This window comes from Odontomachus brunneus, unplaced genomic scaffold, assembly GCF_010583005.1.
Source record: "Odontomachus brunneus isolate Ranch 3 - 2012 unplaced genomic scaffold, Obru_v1 Obru_scaffold_182, whole genome shotgun sequence".
NCBI lineage: Eukaryota > Metazoa > Arthropoda > Insecta > Hymenoptera > Formicidae > Odontomachus > Odontomachus brunneus.
Genome location: NW_022639632.1, coordinates 301,632 through 321,080, shown reverse-complemented (window position 1 = coordinate 321,080; position 19,449 = coordinate 301,632). Strand labels below are relative to the sequence as shown.

Genomic DNA, 19,449 nt, shown 5'->3' with positions numbered 1-19,449 from the left:
AAGTTTTCTGGCACTTTCGATTGCGTCAGAATGGATAGGCATGGATAGACATTGTTTAAATTTAATCATGGTAGATGTAGAAGAAGAAATTATTACATTATTACAATTACAAATGGAATTTATTACATTACTATACTTGACAACTCATTTGTGATTAGCATTATTTTTCGGGATAGTCAAGTCACGAGATGGGGAGAGACAGGGAGAGACAGGAAGAGACAGGAAGAGGCAGGGAGAGACGGGAGAGACAGGAGAAGCAGGGAGAGACAGGAAAGGCAGGGAGAGACAGAGAGAGGCAGGGAGAGACAGGGAGAGACAAGGAGAGACATATCTCTTCTGTATTTTTTTTCGTGACCTAACCAACGCGATGATAACTATTTGCCTGGTAATTTGACAGGCGCAAATGACACGAAGCAAGCCGCAGACCACATGAAGTGAGCTAAGTGAAAGAACCAACCAGCATCGCGGGAAAGCGTGTAGAGAGGAACTTATCTGAGTCGAAATATCGACCCTACTTTCAGTCTCATCATTTCATCCAGCATTTATTTTGACGCTAAAGAAAATGAAAAGAGAAATTTCAGATATCATCAGAGACAAAGTAGGAATAAATTGTATCATTAGAATTAAACCTACTTTGCTAACTTATTGCGTTGTAAAATACAAGGTTTAACATAAACCAAAATTTCAATTCGGGTAGTATCAAAATTTCAACTCGGGTAGGTTAAATAGGATAAAAAAACATTGATATAGATTTCAAAATATCAAAATAGGTGTTAAATGGAATAGTAAAGCTGAAAGTAGGATCAAAATTTCGATTTTGGAATTAAGATGATTAGTTCGCCATATACAAACCTGTAATTAAGTTCACTCAACTAATTTTAATTATTTTGATCAATTTTTTTTATAGTATATAAATCGATCATAATCAAATCTTATATTCAAGATTGTCTTCAGTTCTTGTTCAGATGCTTCGTAGCCAATGAAATATACGGTATTTGAAAAGATCAACTTAAGACAATCTTAAATACAAGATTTGACTATGAATACCACTTCATGATGGGAAGTTTTTCGACTGAAAATTTTTCCCCCTTTGGCTTCTGTATACTAATGAATCACTTCGTTGCAAGCCAGGGATAAGTAGACATCAATATGTTAACGTTGCCGCTTGAAATAAGATAGAGCGACTTTCGGAGCGGTGGACGTACATAATGTGTGGTCTAATAGCGCTCGATTTATCACCGCCGGCTTAATAGGCCACGCGATTTTTTCCGTAAACCGCATTCTTTGTGACTAAACGTCTCTGGGTCAACACACACGCCCACATACGGAGCGAAGCTGAGTCACAGAGAGGGCGAGTTATTTAGCACGTGTACTTTTGTCCCGCTATCAGCTGCCAATGTAGCGAATGAGAGACTCGTGTTATCGCCGTTCGTCCGCGCCGTTTCCGCACCGATAGGCGATTTGCTTTCGTCGTGGTTTCCAGCGAATTCGCGCTACTGTCCGCGTACTCCGACGAGACGCGCGAATCCGTGGTAACTCACGCGTAATAGAAGGGCCGTTTATATCGGTTTATCTCAAAAGGAAGATCGCCCCATATACCTAGATTCGAAGTTGCTAGCCGCAAACGAAAGTAAGCATACATATTCATGAGATTACGATAAAAGCGTCGGGATGGGGAACGCCTGTATCTCTCGATTGTTCCGTACGCAGCTATCGTTTTGCCCGTCGATGGTTGCACCAAAGACATCGTTCTTTCAAAACCGGTAAGACTCGGCAATGGAAAAGCTCTCTCTTTCTTAGTGAAAAATATTTTTCTAACTCTCGATACTCCAGAAATGCTTTTATATACCAATCTGTCAATAATAATACAATTTAATTCAATAATAGCATAATTTAATTAAAAATAGTAATATAATTAATATAAATAATAATAATCTGTTTCCGACGAAAATATCCTCTTCTCTGTTCCATTAAAATTTTTGCAGTATATTACACTGAGAAAGAAAATATCTAAGAAAAATAGTATTATATTTATTCGGTATAATAGTAAATATTTATTCGTTAATAATATTTATTTGGTAGATGAGATACTAATTGTTATTTACGTATTTACTTATATTAATATAAAATATTGTTCATATAAGAAAATATATTTTCTTAAAACCCTTAGAAAACTTTAGCTTTCCATGAAAGCAATTATTTATATTATTTAAGTAAAAGAATTTTGATTTAGATAAATATGTTATTAATAAAGAAATATTTACTATTTTCAGATATTTTTTTTCTCAGTATAGCTGTGAACGACACGCGTGTTAACCCTTTCACTGCTATAATTTTTTTTCAGCTGATTTTTGTATTACTTTGCATTTTATGTTATTATTGGAGTGCTGATTACAAATCTCAAGTCAGATTTTAAAAATTCAATATAGCGGACCCAATATAGCCAGCATTTATTGATGAATTGATGCAAATCTGAATATATAAACATTAAATCCATGTTTTTCAAAGACGTATTTTTAAAAATAATGCTAGAAAAATGAGAAATTAAGCTACAACATAAAAAATGAGAAATTAAGCTACAACATAAAAGATATGAAAAATAAAGCTGATATGTGCGGAAAAAGAAAATTTTATAGACACAATAAAGAAATAATTTATTTATAAAAAATAATCTAACCTGTAAAAAATACTAAAAAATATATATTGTACTACAAAATATGGAGTCTGGTAAAATTTTCAGCATTTAATATCAAATACTTTTCGAGAAATCGATTTTTTTCAGAAAAAATCGCTTTTCTCGATTTTGATATATTATAAATAATTACAAATAAACAATTTGGTGCAAAAAACATATAAAATAAGTATTTATACATCAGAGAATCCTAAAATCATGATTAGTTTCGCGAAATTACAAATTTTACAAAATAAAAATGAAAAAAACAAGTGGGAAGTATTTCTCACTAGCAGTGAATGGGTTAATATTTTCACCAGCTAGTGAACTTGAACGAAAGAGAAGGCAGAGCAATCCAGAGGCATCAAGAAAAGTTTAGTTTCCAAATTAGTAAAACGGAAAAGAACAAGCTCCGCTTTCGCCGTTACTTTCGAGCGTACAAGATTGGCGTATCGAGTCGATTAGAACTTCACAAACATTCCTCATCGACGCGACGTTGATGTCGCGCTCCACGCGTCTCTAAGTTTCTTACTCTCGGTTAGGGAAACTTTACGTAATGCATTAATCGGTAGATTCCGTAAACGTAATTCCACCTCTGAGGCATGGCGATTGTTTATTTCACGCCGATACATAAGACACCGCAGTGACAGACGCTTTCGCAGTGACAAACATTTACTGAGTGTAAAATAGAAAGTTACGTGAAACTAAACGTTCGGTTCGGGATCGTAAACCGCCGCGTTCTTTTACATTCGACTGCTGGCGCATTGAATGATAAATAATATTGTGCAATATGCATGTGCGAGCATTCGCGAGATGCATCAAAAGGGTAGTATCCCACTTGTACCTCTTAAGTCGTGACTGTGAATAGAAAAGATATAAATATAAGATGTATAATATAGATGGAAAAGATTAGGAAAATTATAATACTAAAATAAAGAGATACACGGAGAAAAATAATTTGCTGGCCCAGCAAATTTTCTACTGGTCTAGCAAAATTTTTTCGTTATTATATGAACAGCAAAAAGATTTGTTAAGAGTACTAATCACTATTTGCTGGATATAATTTGCTGAATCTACAAATTATTTTGCTATAAAAATCATGATGGATTTATGCAGTTGTAGTTTTGTTTCGATAGCAAATAAATTTGCCAAGGATACATTATTTTGCATCAATAGTAAGTTAATGTGATTCTTAGGACAAATACACTTAATAAATTTTTTCTATCCTGGCAACGAAATTACTTCTGCTCTGATAACGAATAATTTGTATAATTAGTTACATCAACAAATTTTTTTTATATCACTACGAAAATGCAGTAGCAACAACGATTTTGCAAAAAGAGCAAAATTATTTTTCTCCGTGCAGATGATAAGTGAAATAGAATAAGAAAAGGGATTATACAAGATAACAAATGTGATATAAGAATAAGTTAGCGAAAAAAAATATATTTGTGATATTTTTTTATAGAGTTTATTTGATATAAATATTGTAATTTGGAATAAGAATTTTAGTTGTATAAAGGAGGTATGGAAGAATAAGTGTGGCTAAGGATATTTTTGTAAACCAAGTCCCTTTTTGGTTGAGTAACTGAAGTAACAAATATATACAATACACATATATCTATATTATCGTCTCTATATTATCAATATTTTCAGTTTTGATTTAAAGCTTGATTTAGAATGTGTTATTTGCTTCCTGTTTTTTCTCTTTATCTCTTTCTGACTCAAATCTTAAGTCAGAAAATGACAGAGAACAAAAAACAGAAAGCAAAGAGCACACTGTAGATTAAGCTTAAGCAAACGATTAAGTTAAGATTAATATGATTTTTGACTAATCTATTCTCACTTGATAATAAATAAGAAAATTAAAGATAAAGTGTTACATTACACAACATCTTAAACACGAACGTGAAAAAACGTTTAAAGGAAAAAGAACAAAACAATTTAATTTGAAGATTCATGCAAATGCGCGTCATTATGAAATCTCTGATAAGATGCACGAGTCGCGATTCGCCGATCGAGATTGGAAACTCGTGTTACCGGTGTGCCTGCTGAATAATTTCCTGATTACGAAGAAGTCTACACATCGGAGAGTACTTCCCTATGCTAAACATCCGCCCACTTACACGTGTTTGCATATGCGCGTTTATGTGTGCTTAGTCGAGTCTAGCGGCATATTCACGTCGTCGTCGTTGACGTTCAAGAGAGGTCTGCTATAGTGGCGAGACAGACGTGACTTTTGCTATTACGAGCAAGAAAGGTCGAATTGCACACGACATGAAGAGGTTATATATATATATATATATATATATATATATATATATATATATATATATATTAGATAAACTGCGCGAGAGACAAAAAAGTCCGCGAGGACTTCACTCGGATACCTTTTTCTCGAAGGATCGGCGAAACACGCGACACAGCCTGGGGGCACGGATTCGATAGTGAAAAGGTTCGCTCGCTTCAGCTTCTTACATGCATTTCGTCAGCGTTCGCGGTGAGAATCGCCGGGTGACAAGAGACATGAAGAAATCTCGGTCGCAGGATAATAATTGAGCATATAGCCGAGTGCGATTCGCTTGTCGCGAGCGGCTGATATACGCAGCGGCGCGCAGAAGCCAATGGAGAAGAATTATTTAAGTAGCCTCGCGGTCGTGGCTTGAAAGGGGCACGTTGCGTCGTCCTATTAGACGCAGGAAACGCGATCACAGAGCGAGTCGAATGGTCACATAAGAAACCGCTTTGGAACTAATTGAGGTGGACCAACTAAACGGACTAACTAACCCTGCCAGCGGCGAGAGTGATGGCGACGGCGGCGGCAGAAAATTTCGAAGCGGTCGCGGGTAATCGTAGAAGCGTAGATCGTCGAAAGGGTGAAATCGATTGCGGGACTCGAAATTGGAATTTAATGTTGCTTCGTTGTCATGAGAAAGCTACCGACACCGTGCAGGTGCACTCGAGTGGATGTATCTACGGCTCGTTAGTGAGACCAGTTCTATGCCGTTCTGAGAAGCAGAAAAACAATATTTTTCAGTAAAATACACATGCTAGAGATACATGTACTTCACCGGTTGTGAAGTACAGATGGACGAAATGGTAATCTTCGCTCAATAAATCACGACTCTTGTCGTTTCACTCGTGGTTTCAATTGGCGCAGCTGGGTTACAAAGAATTCATTTGACATCTGATATATGACGATTCGCGATATTCAATAGTAGAGTTTATATCCCCGCAGAGTTTCTAATTAATGACATTTTTATTTCCAGAAAATTAATCTGAAGAATTAATTCCCTTATTGAATATTAAACGAGTCTCTCTCTCTCTCTCTCTCTCTCTCTCTCTCTCTCTCTTTCTCTCTCTCTCGTACATCGAATGTCGACGCAATATAGTATGAATTCTGTATTAGAACCGTGTTACCATTTTGTGAATGTATTTGTCTTATTCATTGAAATATAGACAAACTGAAACGAGTGCTAGACCTGCCTGTGTGGGATGAGGAAGAACATGTGTCTTGAATAGTATTTTGTGTTTGTCTATCTTTTATTAATTCTACTATATCTTATCTTCTCACTCTCGATTACATTGTAGCTCAGATAAAGATGAAGGAGAAACCAGTGAGCTCTCTTTCTCACACACACACACACACATATACACACACGCGCGCGCGCGCATTCTTTTTGTTTATCGTGAATATTGTACGGTAGCGTATACTCCAGTTAATATATATTTCAAAGTGGTCTTGTATTTTATCCAAGAATTCTCCCATTGAGTCTGAGAAAAACTAGTCTTTCCATTGGACAAAATATGTGAATGAGTTCACAATTTCATCCCAAAAACTTAGAACAGCATTTCTGTCCATGAGTGTAGACGGAGTTTGGTGCTTTCCATAATCACAGTTTTATGAAATTGAAACGAAGTGTGATTAAATTATATTATATTAAAAAATCATTGCATCTCAATAATTTTATATAAAAATTGCGCCCAGCAAATACTAACTAACTAATATTACGCTATCCCACTCAACAATGTGATTGTTATATATACTGTCTCCACGTAACTCGTAAGAGATTGGTTGTCTGTGTATTGTTATGACTTATTCTAACATTTCATTACCATAATTTACAAATTTTACAGTGTTTTTTTACGGTGTAATTTGCAAATTCTACATTCAATTTATTTTTAAACTTGACTACTTCATTTAATTTTTACATTCGATAAATATATTTTAAGATAAGACATATTTATACTGTCCAATGTGCAGGGAGTATACGGAAAGTAAAGGATTGTGACATGCCTTGTCAGCATGTTGACTTTACATACATGCACTCGAATTCTTCAGATTCAAGCTATCCTCTTATTCCTCTTATTAATGCGATGTTTCGACAAGCGGCCACGTCGTCGTGAGCCACGTTATCATTTACGCACAAAGACGTGACTAGATATCTGGGAATTTTACTGGCATTAATAATCCGCTGCGCGTGCAGAGATCGTCGCGACGATTAGAAGTAATCGCTTGTGATTTCGCGCGTTAAGTCGTCATTCACTCCTTTTCGCTTATAAGCAACTTGATTTCATTCCCGATCCTCATATCGTTATCTTTTGCAACTTTTGCACGAGTAGTCGAGCGAGAATGAAAATTTATCAGGTATACGTGTATGCTTTACGCGTATAAAGAAGCAGTGTGCAAGTTATTTGGAGAGATAAAACATCTTTATTAGAAAAATCCGGAAGGATAAGAAAACGCGGGTGGCTTACCCTACCGGATCACACAAGTTTACTCCATTTCCGCTAATCGGCTTTCCCCTCCGTGAAGGCTCCCTACCCATGACGCTAATTGTTATGGGTCACTGACTGAATGCTCGTTACAAGACACCAGAAGATAACTCGGCTTTCCAACGTTGCCGCTCCAATCAACCGTGCACTTGTTGTCGCGAATTGCTGTACGCGTTCGCACTATATTTTCGTGTCCAATATAAAATTAATTCCTGTTTCCCTCATATGCAGACGTGTCTTTCTTCGTTAGCGAATTGTTACGCTTTGTACAACGGACGCTACAACAAAATTGAGGAAGGAAAGATTCTTTTTGCAATCTGCTTTTGTCTTTTTTTTTTGTTTTTCAAATGACCTTTGCATGCACTTTTCACGAAATGCTGTCACGCGTGCGCGACGACAAATCGAAATTTAACGTCACGACTGTTTGCATATGATAATGCACAGATAATCCACGCGCAGTCTGCGTGCAACGTTATCTGACAATGTAAGTATAATATTTCTCCAGATCACGAGCTCTCGCCGCGTTTGCAGTGCGCGACTTCGATGCGATCGGTCGTGCGCGATTCTCTTGTCGGTTATCGTGCGATATCAATAAATATTCTCTCGCCACCGCCGCCAGCGGCGACGCGAAATATCGCGAGAATAATTTTGCCGCTGCAATCGCCGATCGTTTTTGACGCGCTCACCCATACGTTTCTGCGAGCACGGCGAAAAGCCGAGGCTACGTGTCCGATTGTTGGGATTTCCAGGAAAAAAAAAAAAACAAAGAAATTATTACCAGGATGTAGGCGCACACGATAAATCCTTATCGATTGTTACTTTCATTACGCCGACACGGTCACATTAATTCGCGGATATTATCCTGCGCAAACGCTGGATAGCGCGGTAAAAACAATAACGGCGCGTGTCGCGGTTAATTATACCGGGTAACGTGCTAATGTAAGTCGGAAGCCTAGACAGCGAGTGTTTTGGACACCGGCGCGATAGCGACTAGCCATTCGTGTGACGCGAATGCGTAATAAACTGGTTTGCAGCGTGCGGCGAGGGGTTTAAGCGCTACCCGCGCTCTTAACGCGATGTTACGCGCGGGTCGGACAATATATATCTCGATCTCCCTCGCAAATAACCGAGCGCACCCGACGCGCTTGACGCTTTTTTGCTCCTTCTCATTTTGATCAAAAAGCGCAGCGCGTACGGATGAGTGCAGCCGCGTCGGAAATTGCGTCGCGCTAGCTGCGGTGCATCGGGGCCCGATATACTGCCGCCGCCGCCTCCGCCGTGTCATCGATATCGTATTGCGCAACGCGCGATCGTTCGACTCGCGGATGCGGTCAATCACGCGGTCGACGACAGCCCGACTTTTGCAAGTGCGTTAGCCTTCCTCTCCTTTTTTTTTTTCCTTTTCGCGCAAAACCAATTCCGTGTGCGTCGCGATCGAGGTCGTTCACTCGACACTGACGCACGAATGTAAATTAATCTCGTTGCCGGGCTCACGTAGTCCGGCGTAAAGTGAGCGTTTATTTTTAAAAGTGCACAAAGAGATACGACGCGCGGCCAAGCCAATTTACTGCGCGAAGAAAGCACTTCAGTGAACTCCCGCGCGTACACTGAGATGTTTGCTATTGGTAACTCTGGTCACATGGAGAAATAATTACTATTCGTTATGGCGAAGAAAACCATTTTTTCACATTAAATTCTACTATCATATTAGTGATAATAGCTTCATATGTATGTTACTGTTACTATTTTATTAGAAAAAATATAGTTGAGGCCGGAAATAGCTATTTCAGTTAAATAACTATTTCAGGAAATAAGTTAAATCGACCACTTTTTTCTCTCTCAATGCGGATATAATACTTTAATGAGTTCTCGCGCATACACTGAGGAAATGTTTGGTATTGGCAATTTTAATCACATGGAGAAATAATTACTATTTTATAGCGAGGAAACCGTTTTCTCACATTAAATTCTACTGTGATGTTAATGATAATAGTGTCATATCCATATTATTACTATCAGTTTTCCGTTTTCTCATATTAAGTTCTACTGTGATGTTAATGATAATAATGCCATATCCATATTATTACTATCAGTTTATTAGAAAAAATATAGTTAGGACTAGAAATAACTATAATTTCAGTTAAATCTACTTTTTTCTTTCAATGCGAATAAAGTACTTTAGTGAGCTCTCGCGCGTACACTGAGAAGATGTTTAATATTGGAGATGTTTAATATTATAACTATAATCATATAAAGAAATAATTACTATAAATTATGGTGAAGAAAACTATTTCTTCACGTAAAATTCTACTGTAATGTTAGTGATTATAGTCTTATATGTTAATATTAATGGTAATAGTCTCATGTTATTATTATCATTTTATAAGAAAAAATATAGTTGGGGTTGGAAATAACTATAATTTTAGTTAAATCGATCACTTTTTTCTCTAAATGTACTTCCCCTCTTCGTACATGCAATTTGAGGAAAATATTTTTTGTCTTTTAACACGATCACATATCATTCCCTTGACGATTTTTGCGGTCGCAATCCATCACTGCGTACACCAGCGCGGATATCAAACGCATCAGCAGTGGCATGAAGAAGAATAACGCGCTGCGGTTTAAAACTCACGAACGTGTTGTTTGTGAAAAAACGTAATCGAAATTGTCGAAATTATTCATGAGGCGGGCACAGCGGAGAACATACGGGGATCTTTCTTCATTTTTACATTTTACATTCCGAGGAAATTCACATACACGTGACGTACGTCGCATGGTTAGAAGAGATTCAGCCGGGGCTGATTTCCGTGCAACCTGCGTTTCCTTTGTCCCGGGGGACGGGTTAAGCCAGATTTTTTTTCTTTTCACGAAATTGCGCGATCGAGGCTTGTTATTTCTCGCCGCGCCGAGTATTATTACCGGCGGATACGCGAAAAAGTCCTTCTTTTGTATACGCGAGATCCCTCCTGACATTTGCATAGGCATGCTAAACGCGTTGTCGGTTCACCATGTAAGAACGGGACGCTAAGAGCATCACGTTCCCGTGGATTCTCGTCCGCGCTCGCATCATGTATGTATAGTAGAACTTTGCATTGGCGCGCTGCCGCGCGCACCATAGGCTTGGATCAGCAACAATCCCGTTTAATTGTATAATACGCTCGCTCGTAAAAGTGCACCGCTCCTCGAGCGCAAGACCGCTGCCGAGTGTAGGACAACGAGCGCGTAATGATCGAGCAATCCTAATAAATCGGATCTGTCGACAGATCAAGCACAAAGACACTCGCGATCATAATTGTGCGAGCGCAGCATAAAGCGAATTAAAAGCCGCAAATCACGCGATATTTCAGTCGGCGTAATCGCTGGATTAATTCGTATATTTAGACGGCATTTCTTACACAAGACAGTTATATTACAAGCCGCGCCGTTATTATCAGCTCGTGCGTTGTTGTGCGTTGCGACAATTCCTGTCGCCTCATTTTCCATCAGATCAAAGTATTACCCACCTCTAATGCCTGCGTGCCTTTTCGCAAATCGACTTGCATTTTCCCGCAGTGAAATTCTTTATCCGACTATTGTGCATTATGAAAGACAAAGCAATTTTTATACTAAGCAAGATTCAAAATAATTATGCGAGTCGAATATGGCGAGTATATTTTAGAAGATTCATACCTTTTTTGTTTTTGCATCTACATAGATTAAAACTTTTTAATTCCGCTACTTATTTCATCTATTTTATTTTCCCAGCTTTTTCGAATTTATTTCAAGCAAATCAATTTGTATTTTACCGCAGCAGAATTCTTAGCTCGACTTTTATATATTATAAGAAAAAAAGCAATTCAATATTTTTATATTAAATAAAATTCAAGATAATTATACGAATAAAATATTATATATCATATTTTAGAAGCTCTTACACCTTTTGTCCTTATATCTGCAAAGATTTCAATATTTTAATTCCTCTATTTTTATTAATTTTTATAATTATTTTTACTTCCTCTCGAAGCTTCTCGAGTTTTTCTCAAGCGAATCAATTTGTATTTTTTCTTCCTTCCAGTGAAATTTTTTATCTAACTTCTGTACATTATGAAAGAAAAAACAATTTAACGTTTTTATATTAAATTGAATTCAAAATAATTATGTGAGCCAAATATGGCGATATTTCAAAAGATATATATAATATGAAAAGTAAATATGAAAAGTAGATATGAAAAGTATATTTCAAAAGATTTACACCTTTTGTCTTTTCTTGCATCTGCAAAAATTTCAATGTTTTAATTCCTCTACTTATTAATTTTTTTTAAATTTTCCCCAGGCTTTTTGAGTTTTTCTCAATCAAATCGATTTGTATTTTCCCGTAGTGCAATTTTTTATCCGATTTCTGTAGATTATGAAAGAAAAAACGATTTAATATTTTCATATTAAGCAAAATTTAAAATAATTATATATGCCAAATATGGTGAGCATATTTTAAAAAAACTTATTTTGCATCTGCCTAATAACACTTTTTAATTCCTTTAGTTCTTAATTCCTTTTCTCAAGGTTCTGTGCTTCTTTAACGATATAATATTTTATATGCCGCTCGTTCTAATTTCCTATTACATAATATATCGTCTGCGAGGCTGATTATACTACGGCCAATCGCAAATGTTTCTCTAAGAATTTTCCCCGTCTATTATTATCTCAATAGAAGAATATCACGATCTTACACCGAGCCGAGGGAATATATACCTCACGTAGAGTTTCCCCGTGACATTTACGCCAGAAGCGGCGAGTGCATCTTCGCGTTGCAATGCTTTACTGCAACCGGCGGAATGTATCTTCGCGAGCGGCCCGACGGTTCTGGTTGCGACACGAAATCCGAAGGAGCTGATGAAGGAACCGGCCGACGTAGAAAGCCGCTAGCTCGAGAATCGATCGAGTCACGTTTCTATCGAGGAACGTGTGGCACTGTTTCATAAATGATGCGTTCAATTCGTCGAAGAGAGTAATTGGAAACTGCTGAGCTGAGTAATTAGAAGCTGCTTGTACGTGTACTTATTTCGTTGGTATGTTAGTATGACATTAAACACTTGCAAAAGTTTACTCTTATTTCACATTTCAATCTTTAAAATGTAATATCAGTTGTCAAGCTGTTGTCGTGTCTTTTGGTCTATTGGCTCAATTAACTTGTCTTTTATGCTTCGTACACTGTTTCTATGTATTAAATGTGATCAATGAACTATTATTGTTATTACTCATCCATCGAATTAGCCATATATAAACGTGTGAAGAACAAGTTTAATTAGAAATATGAGCGTCCAACAAAAAAGAAATGTCTCGATGTGTCTGACTCCCTCATAGTCGGCGCACTTATTTATAGCTTTGTCATGCTCCTAGATCTGTTGTACTGGCAGCGTCAAACTAACCGGAATTATTGTACAGATCATTTCTTCAATATCACAATTGCGACGAAACTCGTCAGAAATGTCTCTCAGGCGTTAACCCCGAGCCACGAGAAACAACTTCGCGACGTGGTCTCGCTTCGTCCAGCTTCGCGCTCACTGACGGTGCACAACGCGAAGCGCTTTGGGCGTGATTCGGCAAGTGTCCTCGATGAGGCAAGCCACGAGAATTTTGCTTAGATCGAAGTTCTACGGTCATTGCGCGAAATGAACGCTCGCGCATCGATATATCACATATGGTATACTGGACACTGATTGAAAATCGATCAAAAATGGAGCAAGTAATAACGAGTAAGCGATACTCGTTTCATTCGCGAGTCGCTCGCGCAACTCGTTTTGCCAGGAAAATTCGATTTTGCGTAATTCAATATGATTCTTGGAAGCCCCGAATATTTTTGGTTTTATCGAGCCCAATAAAATGCCGCGCTATGTCAGCGGCGATTTGCTTATTACATATGATATATATGTATGTGTATCCATGCATACATATATACATATATATATACTCGTACATATATATATATATATATATATATATATACGCACATATATATACAAGATGTCCCATTTTAACTTAGACGCCGTAATATCCCAAAAATAATGCATTTTCAAAAAAGTGTTTCCAACAAAAGTTGTAGAATACCAAAGGGAAAAAAGATAGCAATATCTTTTTTACCTTAAAATAACCCTGAAAAATCCTGTCAAGGTCAACTCTAATTTTGTTGTTAGAATCGTATGATTTTTTAAGTATAAACTAATTTCTTTAATCATTTTGCGTACAGAAATGCTGTGATAAAATCATCAAAAGTAAATACTTTCTAAGATATTTCATATTTTATTCTAAATGACACTAAAAAATTCTATATACTTTTATATATCTCATTTTACATCCAATAAAAAAGTTCTATACAAAAATTCTGTCAAGATTAACTTTAATCTTTTTAATGAAATCATATAGTCATTTTAATATAAATTGATTTTCTAGTCATTCTGCATGTAAAAGTACTGAAGTAAAAAATCATCGACAAGTGAATACCTTTCAAGAGATTCTACATTTTATTCTGATATTTTTCAATATAGAATATGAAATATTTTCTGAAATATTCACTCTTCGATAATTTCACCTTTGATACTTTTGTGCGTATGACAGGTAAAATTAATTGTTACAGAAAAAGCATACAGGGATCTTACACAAAATTTCGTCCGTTTTATGGATTTATTGACTAGTCCAATATCGATTTCTCTCGTCGTTCTGCGTATATACAAAAAGTACTGAAGTGAAGTGGTCCAAAAGTGTATAGTTTATAAGACGTTTTAGTGGATAATTTAAAATGAGTCACCTTGTACGTGTGTGGGCGTGTATATGAAATATGTCGATGCAATTCGCGTAGTCGTAGACAACGCGACGCAGCCGGACGAGAGGCCGGTTTGTATACCTGACTTTTGTCCATGTACAAGCTCCGTGGCCAGCGACGCGACGTATCGACAGGAGAACACGATGACGTCGGTAGGCCGTTTTAAAGTGAATGGACCGTCGGACCTCGACGGCAAAAACTGCTACGAAATAATTTTAGACCCGTGTCTATTATGATCGTCATATCGGCGGACGCGGCGCTTTCACCGTTAAACGTGGATGTTACAAGCGTGACTCTACCGCCTCATTAATATTTATCATTATCTCGGCTTTGGTCTGTCGGGTCGCGGGAAAAGCACTTGAACGTCGCGACGGCTTCGGCGTTATCCACCGTTGCCCTCGAGTGATTAATGAAAAGGATCTGCACAATCTGTAATCTGATTTGCGATTTCCTGGTAGGCACCTGGTGGCGCGTTCGCCTCGGTAGGCGCTGCGAGGAACGCGAGGAGCCGTCTTGTGTGTTTTCCAAGTATCTCGGCTTGCACGCGGTGTGTCGTGGCGTTAACATTTATTTACATGCAACACACAGCGCGAAGTAACGCGCGACTGTTGGTCGCGGTTGGGCAGCGCGTGATAACGGCTGCGCTTTGCCACGAGTCGAAATTTTAATCGCTTTTTAATTGATCACCCAGATACCCCCATCAGGAGCGTAATCGAGCGTGAGCTGTCCGTCCGGCTGAAAATTTTCCCGTAGAGACACGTTACTGACGCGGCAAACAAACGGCTCTATTTGCTGGCCGGGGAACTTTTTCTTTTTTAATAATTTCAATGCAACCAACACGCGCCGCGCGCGCCTTGACGGCAGTCAAGCTATCTGCGGCAGCGATCACACGTGCGTACGGAAGGGAATAATTAAAATAATGATAAAGTCACGGAAAGCACAGGCGAGCCTTATACAGCGTTTGCGCCTAAGGTCACAGTAAGTATAATCAACGAATGATCTGCTTCAATAACTCGAAAGTACACGCCGCGCCGGCAGGTATTCTGGTCGCGGCGGCTTGTAGTACTATTCTGAGCCTTGTTCCTGGTTGAAAATGTGGGTAACTGGCATAAGGACGGTCACCCGCGCTCACTCACGCTTGCACGTGTGTTATGATTACAACGAACCTACGTCTGATCACCTTTTATTCCGGGCGCTATTGGTCGCGGGTGTATCCGCGTCGGCGGTGACGGCGGCGGCGGCATTATCGCGTGCAGCACGATCGCGCTGCGGAGTGTGAAAGTGCGTGCATGATACGGGTGATAAATGCGGTGAAAAGCAACGGCTAGCTCTAAATGGCGTAGTCGATCGAGCGCGGCTGCGCTCGATCTGCGCCCGCTCGATCTGCGCCCGCAATTCTCTCTGTTTGCACCTGCGAGCCAGTGAGATGATCGATCTGAGTCTATGACTAATAAGTCGCTCTTAATGAGCCCGCGGATAGCGGACCCTTGCCGGACTGACTCAGTCGATCTCGTCAGCCCTGTACTTTGTTGCGGCCGAAGGACGCGTCGTGATCCGCGAACGAAGGATATATATTCGAAAGAAATAACGATGTAAGAACGGTATACAGAAGACTGATTATAATATCGATTCAGATCTTTTAACTTTCTAGAGAGAAGAATCAGGAATGAGAATAAATGTACACTGAGAGAAATTATCTGGTAAAAAATTAACAAACGGATGTTTCCGATCAAAATACCGATTCATTTTTATATCTGATCAGAATATCTGATTAAATTTAATCGAATATTTCCGATCATAATGACATTTCATCAGATAAATCGATTAAAAAATTATGAACTGATATTTCTCATCGAATGTTTCTTGATCGAATACAAAAGTTTCTTGATTAAAAATATTTGTTAATTTCTTATCGAATAAATAAAGTTACATTGAAAGAAATTACCCGATAAAAAATTAACAAACGAATATTTCTGATTAAAATACCGATAAATTTTTATCTAATCACGAATCAATTTTTTGATCGGTTTATCTGATGAAATGCCATTATGATCGGGAGTACAAATCGGAAATTTAATCGGATATATTACTCGGATATAAAAATTGATCGGAATTTGATCGGAAATATCTATTTCATTTTTTATCAAATAATTTCTCTCTGTGTAAGATATGTGCTTCCAGCGTCCTAATTTACAGCGGTTTTCGCGAATTCGACGAATAATTGCGGTTCTCTTAATGCCGAGTGAAGTCTGTTATTAATGGCGATTACAACGCGTATAATGGAACGATATTATGCGCGGCTAAACGTTATCGAAGAAATCACCGCGCGAATAATAAGACACATCCTGCTATTAAGCGCGTGTATTAGTAGAGGTAATTTTTGCAATGACGCTAAATCGTAACGAACGACGTAAGAAGTTCCAGTTAAAAAGGTAACGAAGGCGCGATAAAGGAAGGCGAGTACGTAGATATTTCGACACATTGTCGTGCGCCACTGTTAATCCGATCAAGATTACATTTCTCACATATAATATTCAACGGACTATGACAACGTAAGATTACTGGCGAAGTGTACAATGCATATATAATCGCGCGGACGCGCGCGTATTGTGTGTGCATAATATATCGAACGTGAGTTAGCGTTACCGAGAACACACACGTGAATTTCGCTAGTCAATAAATAACCGGTCCAACATTTTATTCATTCACCATCCGCGGTAAAATCATTAGACTTGCATCGCATTACTCAATCAATTTCTTTCGCGACACGCCCGCATCGTTAAAATAAACAAGAAGAAAGAGACTCTCATCGTTTACGTGTGAAGGAGCAAGTGAAATGCGCCCGTGAAATGATCCCCGTACTGTTTCGTAGTAAGTGATATAATTTTTCGGAATAACGCGCGTTGTTTGCGTGCGTGTATCTGAAGGTTCTCATCAAGGATATGGTGGCGACCTATCTGCTAATTAACTGTAATCAGGTGAGCAGTATCGATACCATGACCTAAATATTCGTTTAACTTTTATGTAACACCACAAAGGTCAGACTGCTGCGCTATGTCGCAAACTATCGAAAAAGGCGCAATCGCCGAGGAAATTACTATTCGTTGGCAGTCGTAAAAGAGACCGATGTGGGATTAAATTTTAAATAGTCGATTTTAGATAGTCTGATTTTGAAAATATATATATATATATATATATATATATATAATCAGGGAAAAGGTAGGTTTTTATGAATTTTTTTTATTTTAAGAAATCAGTAAAATACCAATTTAAAAAAAAAATACCAAAACTGGAAGATGAATTCTTTTGAAAATTTCCAAAATTAGTATTTTTTCCAAGGCACTAAATAAAAAAAAGAGAAAGAGGAAAAATGATTTGTAAATATGGGGCGCTAGATTTTCAGTTTCAACTTTCCCTACGGCAAACTTAATATAGTTTTAAAATTTTCTTATCCCATTTATTTCATATTATTACATCAGCTGTTGTATTTGTTAGTTGCTGAACGACATCACGCTCAGCACAAAAAAGATAGACAATATTTCGAAATTTTCAGAGAAAAATAATTTTTTTTATACTTGAAATATTAATAAAGTAAACATTAGTAAAGTCAAAAGTTTATATTAATGTCTTTACTTGTTTTTTTGAAAAAATTCGCACAATGAGAAAAAAGCAGTTGGATCAACAAAATTTGCAGTCAGCCGCCTTCGAAGAAATATTGTATTGTTGAACAAATGACACGTTAATGCGTGGACGACAAGTTGCGTTGATATATGGCAAATCCGATTGTAAATACTAGTGCGCACCAATGCACACTAAGGTCGATTCACAATTTGTTCTTATATTTTAATATTTCTTATATTCTTACATATAGTCTTTCTTATATTCTTATATAGTCTTTTTTATATTCTTATATAATTATATTCTTCAGTAATTCTTATATTTCTGTATTTACAGGATTTTATAATATTCGAAATTATCTTATATCCATTTTCAGATGCTATACAAGTCGTTGCACTCGTTACGGAGCATTCGGAAACGAATTTAAGACGATCTTAAATATAAGAACAGATTGCACTGGTGCGCACTAATACTTCCAATCGAATTCGCCAATAGTTACTGACCAAATTGCGATCATTGAAACAGTTAACAACTATATACAAAAAAATGCATATTGTGCTCAATTAAATTACTTGTTTCTTGTTTCAAGTATTTCATAAGTTTGTATATCCGCAAATCTAAAAGTTTTCATTATGAGCATCAAATTTACTCAAGATACGTTCTGTATCCTCTAACACTTCAATCAAGAATATTCAATTAAGACAAATATTCGCGCAGTTTGCTTACTTCATAAAGTTGAATCAATATTTTCTTGGAAAAATCATGACATGCTCGTAAAAAGGATAAATTGTTCTTTTGATTACTTTTTTACTTAAAAGAAGGACGCTTTTTTTATAGCAGTAGAATTACATTTTTCTGTGTGTATATAATTCGTTCAGTCTCGACGTTTGCTTGAACGTATCTCATTCAATCTCATTAATTCAACCACTGTTTTTTCTTAATATAAAATCGTTTATTGGCCGACTAGACTAGAATCTTTTTTTAAGTCGATGACGAACTGGAAAAATGTCGATAACGCAGAGACAATCGTCACTAACACAATTACGTTATCCTTCTCGTATTTCTTATACATACAGAACTTACGTAAATATATGTTGCTTTGTTTTATTATATTCATATTGGAAAACTTAACCACGCATATGTAGAAATCTTTCTGCAGACTTTTCCGATATTCTTAAGTTTCCAATATTCTTAAGTTTCTAAATTTAGATGCGAAGGTATAGCAATATTCTTCAAAATTTTTTTGTTTGAAACATCCACACCGCTGCGGAACTTTTGGATTAGACAAATATTATGGTAACTAATAGCTTGAAATTTTATATTTAACATTTTTTTTCGTTTTTGTAATATAGAATAATACTCTTATTTATTTTTGCACGTATTTTTATTGTATAAAAGCATTTGTAATTGTACAACTAATACGACCATAAGCCAAAACTTTGCAGAAGAATATTAGTGTTCTGTTGGTATTCAGTTTCAGCATCCCCTTAATGCACGCGCGGTATATTATTGAACGTTTTAGCGAGCTTTGTTGAATTCAGCAAGGACACGCAAGATAACAATAACGTAGCGCGAGAGCTTAAGATTA

The 19,449-nt window shown here is 37.2% G+C and overlaps 1 protein-coding gene across 7 annotated transcripts in view; it reads right to left on the bottom strand.

Annotated features, from left to right (window-relative positions):
* Positions 1 to 19,449, bottom strand: part of LOC116851618 (torso-like protein) — a 37,994-nt gene that overhangs the window by 11,270 nt on the left and 7,275 nt on the right. Inside the window, exons 1-2 of one of the 7 annotated variants that reach the window (XM_032831218.1) lie at positions 8,226 to 8,442; positions 7,430 to 7,725 (exon numbers count right to left, since the gene is read on the bottom strand). The exons of 3 other annotated variants lie outside the window; for them this stretch is intronic. The gene's annotated coding sequence lies outside the window, so the exon portion shown is untranslated. Of the gene's footprint in view, positions 1 to 7,429; positions 7,726 to 8,225; positions 8,443 to 12,175; positions 13,002 to 19,449 lie in introns of those variants that run through there. 3 more of the 7 variants (XM_032831219.1, XM_032831220.1, XM_032831224.1) reach the window with 3 other exon arrangements.